At 42.7% G+C, this 10,589-nt stretch overlaps 1 long non-coding RNA gene across 1 annotated transcript; it reads left to right on the forward strand.

Annotated features, from left to right (window-relative positions):
- Positions 1-2,286: 2,286 nt before the first annotated feature.
- Positions 2,287-3,328, forward strand: LOC147604819 (uncharacterized). Its single transcript, XR_015265358.1, has 2 exons — positions 2,287-3,068; positions 3,129-3,328. It is a non-coding gene; the product is annotated as an uncharacterized LOC147604819 (long non-coding RNA).
- The last annotated feature ends 7,261 nt before the right edge of the window (positions 3,329-10,589 follow it).

Below are 10,589 nucleotides of genomic sequence, written 5' to 3' on the forward strand. Positions count from 1 at the left end.
TCCGCCATTAGATACTTGACCCATATCATTTCTTCTCGACTGTCACTGCTAAACATAAAGCTTTGAAGTTCGTGTCGCCGATCCTTGAGTTCTTTGGAGTTTTCTTCTTTAGTTGGTGCCCAGGTCTCAGGGTTGTTGAGACACCTGTGTATTTTCTACCTATCTCGAGCAGATTGAGAGTTTTGTTTATATCAACTGTGTCAGTTGTTGTGAGTGGATGTTTTATCTTTTGTTTTGATGATTGAGTTGTGATTATGTGTGGTTTTCACTGGGTTTATTGAGATGGAGCACTAGCGTGTGTCTATCTGATGTTTAGTATACTACCTCTGCTGACTTGGTGTTTAACTCAATCAATAGTCAGTAGAGGAGGATAGAGTGAGTTGTGATCGATTGAGGATAAAAAATCATCAGCTGAAGGTGTATTGGATCTAGTTTGGCTTGTCTGGGCTTTGGAAAAGTGTATGTGTATCAGTGCTGACTGTTAGCTGAATCAACAGTTAACAGTCAGATGGGCGTGTGGACCGACGACGACTGATGTTCTAGATCATCTGTGTATTAGCTGCTATTCATCCGCTGAGGGTCTATTATATTGGATCTAAGTTTGGATAGAGTGTTTTGATGATTTAGAAGTGTCAGCTGACACAGAGGGGAGAAAAATTGATCCAACTATTAGTAGGCAGAGTCAGCTGAGTCAGCACAATCAGTCTTGGGTCAGCACATTCAGTATTGGGTCAGCTGGGTCAGCTGCTGTTGTCGGCAGAGTGCATGTAATGTAATCTCTTAGTGTTTAGTGGAGCCTAAGGTTTGGAGAGTCTCAAAGGACATGTGGGAGGAAGCTCCTGATTCAACAGAGGCAGTTGAGTTAGTCGGTGCTGTGTCAGGCTGCTGAGTCAGTTTTCCACCTAATTCAGTCAGGAGGCTGTCATCATGTGCCAGTTGGAGGTCAGCTGAGGGTTGGAAAAGGGTTTATGAAGTTTTTAGGGATGTGGATTGGTGGTTAGCTGATGCTAGAGGATCATAGAGGAGCCTGGAGGACATTTTTTAGTCAGCAGAAAGTCAATGTCAGCGTCAACATTCTGAATCGGTTCTAAGTCACTTTACAACTAGTTTTGGTCAGCTGGGAGTCAGCAAAAGAAGCTTTTGGTCAGCTGGATGTCAGTGGTGGTTAGCTGGGCTATATAGATATATGTTCACAGGTGTGGGAGGTTAGTGCTAACCTGGGAGGACAACTAGAGTTATTAGCTGGGCCGGTTGGGAGGGTATTGAGAGTGTGAAGTGTTCATCTGAGTCAGCTAAGGATCAGGAGGCATCAGTTGGGTGGCCTAGTGCTTTGATTTGATGCTTTTGCTGGTATTGCGGTGCTGGGTGGTTGTTCCTTCCTCTCACGATGGTGTGTTTGGACGTGTTATAGAGGTAGATTCTCTCGGACGCATCATTGTTTTGGTGCCCCCACTGAGGAGGGCTTTGAAGCACCCTTCAGCTGGTGTTTTGCTCATATCAAGCAAGGTTGTGCTAATGGAGAAGCCAAGTTTTTAGAGGGCATGGGTGTGAGGATCTTTTCCTTGAGTACTTTTAGTTTGTAGCAGTTTTGGATGCATGTGTGTGGTGAAGCCATGAGAATTCTCAGTGATGAGAATGAACAACCAAATGCTAAGGCAGTTACAGTTGAAGAGGCGGGAGGATGTCCAGCTACACTATTGAGACTCAAATGCATGAAAGAAGAGATGGAGTTGATGGAGGATGTCATATTGGATACACAAGAGGAGAAGTTCTTTTTCAAAACCTTACCAAAGAGCCTTGGAATTAAAGTGGTATGTCAAAAACTACCCAATGTTAAAAGTATGGTGCAGTATCTGATATAGGAACATGAGAGGATTGAAAGTTTACATGCAGCTATGTTTGACATTACCTATTTCGCTGATGATGAGGATGGCTACACTTCAGGGATAGAGTTTACTGATAAGTCTATTGATGTTATTTCTTGTGATGATGAGGAAGCAGGTCTTCTTTTGCAAGCTAGAGGGACAAGAGAGTCTAATGTAGGGTTGGAGAACATATCTTTTGGTGTGCTTAGCAGACAGGAGTGGGTTATTAAGGACTCCCTTGAGGATGTCATGCATAATGCAAAAAACAAAGAAATTCTTGTTACAAAGGCATTGCCAGAGATGAGCTTATAGGTTGCTGAAGGACGACATGATGGTGATATGGAGCATGAGGAGGATTCTCAGGCCAAGCTCATACAATTGGTGTGCCAAGTTGAGGAAGATCATTAGTTAAGTTAGTAAGGATCTCTTTGCTTGTCTAGAGAATGTCATGGACATGTGTGAACAAGAAATGGCTAGAGGTATAGAGGTGCATGAAGATGCCTTTGATTGGGGCTTCAATGGCCCCCTGATAGAAATGGATGCAGATATACAAATCTATTCGAGGAGATCCCAATCAAGGCTACAAATGTTGAAAAAAAAGGGATGTCATCGTTGAATCTATAAGTTTGTTTTGTGACGGAGTAGAGTGTGAGATGGAGATCTTATTAGAGTTTCCTTTCTCTGATGATACAGGTGATGAGGATGCTGGCATGAATCAACAGTCATGTGAGTATGAATATAAGGGTAGTGATGGGTATAATGATGTAAATGCCTTGTTGGAAGATGCCATTGAAGGTGTCTCTATTTTGTTTGATGAATCTATTGATCTAAGTGATGATGAGCCGGCTGATATCTATGTGGATGCTCGAACATATGTTAATGAGGATGAGGTTTTAGATGCTGTAAGCCAACTGTGAGATAAGGAAGCTGTGAATCGTGACCAAGACATAGACTCTTTAGATTTTAGTATCCAAGTTGATCTTGGAGTTTGGTTTGAGGATGTGGAAGATAAGAGTGTGTGTGGTGAAGACTTGACGAGAGTACACAATGTGGCAAAATGTTCTAAGTCGTGTGAACTCAGAACTGACAAAAGTAGAGAAGATGAAAAGAAGGCTGACAGGGGATATGCTTGGATAATGTAGCCATTTGACGGGAGTAAGACTAAAGGGCTGCTAGATGTTTGGGTGCAAGTTTTTGATCCAGGTGGTTGGACCAGGTTAGCCAAATGGTTGTGGAAGAGGGTTTTGTACCCCTTTGATCCAGGTGGCTGGATCAGGTCAGCCCAGATGGTTATGGAAGAGGGTTTTGTACCCCTTTGATCCAGGGGGATGATGAAATACTCAATCATGCCTTTGTTGTAAATATAATTGCACAGAATAGTTTGTGGAGGAAAGAAAGATAATGGTGTTGCCACAATCAATGGTTGAGCATAAATGCTCTAAAGGGGGGGTTCTGTAAAATATGATAGGATTTTTTGTGCTCATGGAATATGCCCAATGAATGTGCTTACCCCAAACCCCCGACAAATAATAAGCTTGTTGAGTGTGTATGAAACCTTAGAAAAGATGGATGTTGCGTGGTCAGGTGGATTTGCGTAGGTGCGCAATGAAAATAGAAACAGTGAGAGGGTGATCAAGGAGACGGACGACACAATTGTTCCAAAAGGAATTAAGGTGGCGATGGGGCTAGAAGAGGGAGAATTGTGATTGATTGTGTGTGATTGAATAGTGCACGAGGTGAGAGACCAACAGTGAGGGTGATTGGGGAGACGGGCGATGCAATTGTTCCAGAAGGAATTAAGGTGGCGATGGGGATAGAAGAGGGAGAATTACGTTGATTGTGTGTGATGAATAGTGCGCGAGGTGAGAGACCACCAGAGTCACTGCAGTCAAATGATGCTGCAAGTTTGTTTGATTTTGCTGATCGTTGTAGGCTGGAGTACATGTAGTTTGCTGAGCTTTGCAGAGAAGAGGCTAGTGCAGGAATGAAGGAAGTTGATTGGTTTAGAGCATAAGTCTGGAGAATTGGCCAGGTGGTGAGTCCCCTAGGTTCTCTGAGAAGCATCTTTGTTAGATACTTGACCCAGATCATTTCTTCTCAACTGAAGCTTTGAAGTTGGTATCACTGGGGTTCACTTGAGGGGGATCCTTGAGTTTCTTTTGAGTTTTCTGAAAAGATGTAGGGGAGAAGAGAGCTTGAGCTATTACAAGCACACACACACTCATACAAACCCTAGAGGAGAACACGCAAGGTGAGGGGTTGAAAAGTCTTCTTCTTCTACCCACAATAAAAGAGGTCTAAAAAAGATAAAGTGACGAACACACATAATAGAGTATATACAAGCGATCCATAAAGTGAACACGCTAAGTGGAGTGGGTAGGTGTGGACTAGTTGGTGTAGTCTAGCTGTAGAATCTCTCGCGAAGATATGTCGATGCCAGCTACCAAACCTGCCAGCGATGTAAATATCGAACAGTCATGCAGGTGCCTCGTGAGTGTCAGCTCATGTTGAACTTGACATCTCAACACTCCCCCGCAAGCTCAACTCTAGCTCATGAACTCAAAGCATATCTTGAAATCTATGGAGCTTCTCAGCTCCCAAGGCCTTTGTGAAGATGTCAACGACCTGATCCTGTGTGCTTAATGTAGGCCATGTCAATGTCGCCTGCCAAGACTCTCTCCCTGTGATGAAGTGGTAATGTACCTCAATGTGTTTCATCCGCGCATGGAAATCTGGGTTCATGGCCAACTGTATACTGCTAAGATTGTCATAATATATGGCAAGCTTTCTCTCCACATGCAACCCCAAATCAGCAAGTAGCTTGTGTAACCAAGCTACCTCACATGTTGCCACCGTAGCTCCTCTGTACTCTGCCTCTGTGCTCGACAAGGCAACTATGGGTTGCTTCTTGCTGCTCCATGTCACAACAACAGTCTCGAATAAAAACATAAATCCACTAATACATCTCCTATCTGAGATGCTATCTTCCCAATCTGTATTTGTGTACCCATATAGCTCCAATAGTACAACTGAAACAATGCATAATCAACAGTGGCCCTCAAATACCGAAGTGTGTGTCGTACACTATCAAGATGTGGTTTGCGCAAAACCTGCATAAACTGGCTCTCTAAGCCAATAGTGTAACTCAAATCTGGCTTGCTGATGACGACATAGATCAAACTCCCCACAATCTTCTTGTACATAGTGGGATCCTCCAACAGATAACCTACATCCACACTAAGCTTGCCATTGTGATCTAATGGCACTCAGATTGACTTACACTCAGCCATCCCATACTTGGACAACATGTCCAATACATACTGTCTCTGTGATAGCCAAATACCATCAGGTGTGCAAATGACCTCAATTCCCAAAAAGTAGCGCAGATCTCCCAAATCCTTCATCTCAAACGTCCTTTTGAGAAGACTTTTCACATGCTCAATCTCATCCAAGTTGTCACCCCCAACAATAAGATCATCTACATAGATGGTGATGATCACAATACCCCTATCACTCTTGTGCACATACAAAGAGTGATCTGCATCTACCATATGAAAACCAATAGTGATAAGATACTCAACAATCTTGTCATGCTATGCTTGTGGAGTTTGCTTCAGCCCATACAAAGCCTTACGAAGCTTACATACATACTCCGGGTGACCTGTATCCTCAAAACCTAGTGTCTAATATACATCTCTTCTTGCAAGTCACCATGCAAGAACACATTTTTTACATCCATCGGATGCTGACTGTCAACTCAATCAGCTGAATCAGGAGTCTGAGCAGTCAGACGGGTCTGTGGGCTGACTGATGTTCTAGGTCAGCTGTGTATCAGTTGTTGCTATTCGCTGAGGGTCTATTATGTTGGATCTATGTTTGGATAGAGTGTTTTGATGATTTAGAAGTGTCAGCTAGCATAGAGGGGAGAAAAACTAATCCAGTTGGATCAGCATTCTTCAGGAGTTAGCTGAGGTGGAATCAGTTGAGTCAACACAATCATTTTTGGGTCATCTCTGGATCAACTGCTATCAATAGAGTGCATGTAATGTGATCTCTTGGTGTTTAGTGGAGCCTAAGGGTTGGAGAGTCTCAGAGGACACGTGGGAGGAAGCTCCTGATTCAATAGAGGTAGCTGAGTAGCTAGTGCTATGTCAAGCTACTGAGTTGGTTTTCCACCTCATTCAGTCAGGAGGGTGTCATTCAGTCAGGAGGGTGTCAACATGTGTCAGCTGGAGGTGAGAGTCGGAAAAGGGTTCAGGAAGGTTTTGGGGATGTGGATTTGTTGTTGATGGTGGATGATCGTAGAGGAGCCTGGAGGATAATTTTTTGTCAGTAGACAGCGTGAGCATTCTTAATCGGTTCTAAGTCACTTTACAGCCAGTTTTGGTCAGCTGCTGCTGCGAGTCAACATAAGGAGATTTTGGTTAGCTAGATGTCAGTGGTGGTCAGCTGGGCTATATAGGCATTTGTTCACAAGTATTGGAGATTGTGCTGACTTGAGAGGATAGCTGGAGTTATCAGGTGGGCTGGTTGGGAGGGTATTAAGAGTGTGAAGTGTCCTCTGAGTCAGCTAAGGATCAGGAGACATCAGCCCGGTGGTCTAGTTCTTTGATTTGGTGATTTTGCTGGTGTTGTGGTGCTGGGTGGTTGTTCCTTCCTCGCTCACGGTGGTGTGTCTAGACAGGTTATAGAGGCAATTTCTCTCGGACGCATCAACATGTGGGTAAGATGGCAAAGCACCTTATGGTAGGTAATCAAGCAGGCGAAACTATGTGGTCCTTCCCAACCATGCCCTCACGTCACACCCAAGTTATTGGTGAAAACTACTAGGAAGTTGGTTGTATGAATGGCCTAGGATATGCCATAAATTGGTGGGGCGAGGTCAAGTGGCTATTTTTGGGACTGATCCACAACGAGATGCAAAGCATAGTGATGGGTAGCATCGGGCATCCCTAATCGTAGGCAGCTCATCAAGGTGGCATGGAAAGTGATCGATGATATAGAGGTGCTTCATGCCGAGCCTCCATTGTTTGTGGAAGTGGTGTGGTAGGTAATCAGGCAAGCAAAACCATGTGGTCCTTCTCGACCATGCCCTCATGTGACACCCAAGTTGATGGTGAAAACTACCAGGAAGTTGATTGTATGAATGGCCTAGGATATGCCATAAAGTTAGCGGCGGGGCCAAGGTCAAGTGGCTATTTTTGGGACTCATCCACAATGAGATGCAGAGCATAGTGATGGGCAGGATTGGGCATCCCTAATGGCAAGCAGCTTGTCAAGGTGGCATGGAAAGTGATCGGCGATATATATAGAGGTGCTTCACGACATTGGGCCTCCATTGTTTGTGGAAATGGTGTGGACCCTTTAAATGAGGTAGTGGGCATAAGAACTCTACATCCTATGATGATGAGTGATGGAATAAGTGCCAGGATGAGGTAGTGGGCATAAGCACTCTACATCCTATGATGAGTGGTGGAATAAGTGCCAGGATCCCATGAAATGATTGGCATGGGTAGATGAAGGTTCGAGAAATGATTGCCAGGATCCCTTTAAATGAGGTAGTGGGCATAAGCACTCTACATCCTATGATGATGAGTGGTGGTGGAATAAGTGCTAGGATCCCATGAAATGATTGGCATGGGTAGATGAAGGTTCGAGACTTCCTAGCATGATAGGGTATTATGCCAAGATCTCATAGCATGATGCTTAGAAATTGGGCTACTTCAATACGTTGGCTAGGGCAAGGTTTTATTGGCGTTAAATTGGAGTCAAAGCAGAAGATAAATGCATGAAAGCTCATTGGAGGTACCTCCAAGGTTGGGGGTTCTCTAAGTGATGGGTCATACCATGGACCAACCATGGTCCCATATCAAGAGATATACCTGGAGGGTTGGCATTAAGACAAGCTTAGTTGCAAGTGTAGGTATTTGTGTGTGCTGTGAGATGTGAAAAAAGTGAAAAAATGTGATGCCTATAGTGAAATATGTAGGTGACATGCATGAGCAATGGGTGGTAGGTATGCTCGTGTGTGTACATCTCTAAACAAGGAATTCTCTAACTCAGCTGCTTTCTTCAACTCCCTTTGGTGCTATCTTCAACATTCATTTGACATCCCTTTTTGAAGGAAGTCAAGATCATTAGAAGGTTTGAGGTGTGGCAATGAATTTTCACATGGTTGTTGCCATAGCTGTAAGGGAGCTAGTGGGTGGCCTTTGTGGCTTGAGGGATTTTCTAGTGTCACTTGGGATAGAGGGAGGGTGGATTAAACAGGTGGTGTAGTTGAAGACGAGGCCATGGAATGTTCCTATTGATTTGGGGAAGCCCTATGCACAATAGGTGGGTCAGGCTTGCACCCACCATGGTTCCCCCATCTAGAAATGCACTTGGATAATTGTCGGAGATGAGGCTCAACACAAGTTCATGAATGAACAATGTTTATGTGTGTAATACATACATAGCCTATGGATGCTATAAGTAACATGCATGGACATTGGGCAAAAGGTGGGTCCATGTAGAAGCTTCTTTTGGTGAAAACTGTAACACTCTACTTTCTTCGATTCTTACACATGGTTTGAGATAGCCTTCTACTGAGATATAGGTAGAGGTAAAGGTAGATCATCATCTAGAGGCTGAGATGGATATTATTTTTAGAAACAAAAATCATGGGCAATAACAACAACATGAATCTAATGTACAACAAACAAGTGGAAGAGGCCACTGTAGAGATAGGGGAGCCAGAGAGGCCGAGGTGATTGGCAAAGAAATCAAAATGCAAATAGCATAGAGTGCTATTACTATGGAAAACCAGGGCACATGGCAAAGGACTGCTATAAAAAGTAGAATGATATCAAAAGTGAAAAGTCATAGCCAGCCAACTATGCATCATCAAGTAAACAGGGTGATGACAAAAAGTAAGCAAGGTGATGACAAAAGTAAGCAGCTATTTGTGATGCAGTTTAAATCCACGACATTAGAGGGTGATGACAAAAGTAAGCAGCTATTTGTGATGCTGTTTAAATCCATGACATTAGATGTGTCAGGATCATGAGATATTTGGTATGTGGATTCTAGCATCTCCGACCGCATGACCAGTCATGGTGAGTGGTTTAGAGATATGCAAAAAATAGAAAAACCAAGATACGTGGAAACAAGTGACGATACTATGCATCCTATTGTGCATGTTGGTAATGTGAATTTCTAGAGATTGAACCTCCCTGTATTTATCTCCTCATCAACACGGATGAAGAAAGAAATCAATTCCTAAAAATTAGGAAAGTTCTCTCGAACTCTAATGGATGTCTGAAACTATCCTCGCCAAGACCATTCAAGGTTACTGACATTATATCATCGTCATCTAGTAGTGATCCAATAGAAACAAAGGCATATTCAAGCCCTTTAACCTTCATCTCAGCTTCAGCAAGGTGTCCCAAGCCTTCTTAGGTGTTTGTGTATCCTATATATGCATAATCATAGAATCTGTCACACTAACAGACAACCAATACAACACCTTTCTAGCTCTTTCATGCCATTATTTTATGCCTATACCTATTGTGGGGTTGGATTTTCTTTAGCAATCATGGCTCTTTTTCATCACTTATGATGAGCTCCCAATATCCTTTTCCGATAAGGAAATTGGTCATCCTGAACTTTAATGCCTGGAAGTTATTCTTGTCTAGATTCTTGCTCACAATCTAGGATAGACTGTTAGACATCTTTTCCTGCAGGTAACTTACCAAATAGTACTTGCAAATACTTTTCACTTATAGAAAACTTGTAATCTTCAACACAGTGGTACCATTCCTGTTATATATGAATTAGTCACATAAATATACTTCCACCCATACATGTAACACTAAGATTCTCTGCATAGGCTGCCTTGCAAACAATCAAATTTTTAATGTAACTTTTCATCGAGCCAAAAATTGGCATACACAGTCAAAATGACACTTTCATAGATATCATCCATGCATGTCATTAATGTTTGCAGCACTAAATGAGCTTGATATCTCAACATTGTGCACACCCAAATTTTGTTTAGAGATTGCACAAAGCCTTGTATGGTTTGAAGTAGGCACCTAGAGCATGGTCAGACAAGATAGATGATTATCTTGTTACTATTTAGTTTCACATATCAAATGTTGATTTCTCACTTTATGTGATGAGAGACACGGGGATTTCGCTAGTGGCCATCTATGTTGATGACTTAATTTTCACTGCTGCGGTTGCAGGAGGTGACAGTGATGATGACGTTCATGAGGCGGAGATGCTTCTTAAGGAGAAGTTTAAAATGAAAGATTTGGTTGAGCTACGTTACTTCTTGGGTATAGAGGTGATTAGATCACGTGGTAGTATTTGGCTTTATGCTTGGACATGCTACCCAAGTATTGGATGATAGGGTGTAAGCCAATCCAAGTGCTATTGGAGTAGAACACGAGTATGGGATGATAAGTTCTATTGGAGTAGAACACAAGTATGTTTGCAGATATAGGTGATCTCTTGGAGGGACCCTACTATGTATAAGTGTATGGTAGGTAGTTTGATTTACATGACTATCACCCTACTATGTACATGTGCATAGTAGGTAGTTTGATTTACATGACTATCACTCTACTACATATAGGCATAGTAGGTAGTTTGATTCACATGACTATCAGTAGTGTGACTATCACTAGGCCAAATTTGAGCTATTCAGTTAGATTGGTGAGTTAGTTTATGCAGCCCTTG

This window comes from Cibotium barometz, chromosome 61, assembly GCF_041138505.1.
Source record: "Cibotium barometz isolate CiBa-2024 chromosome 61, ASM4113850v1, whole genome shotgun sequence".
In the NCBI taxonomy this organism is placed as follows: domain Eukaryota; kingdom Viridiplantae; phylum Streptophyta; class Polypodiopsida; order Cyatheales; family Cibotiaceae; genus Cibotium; species Cibotium barometz.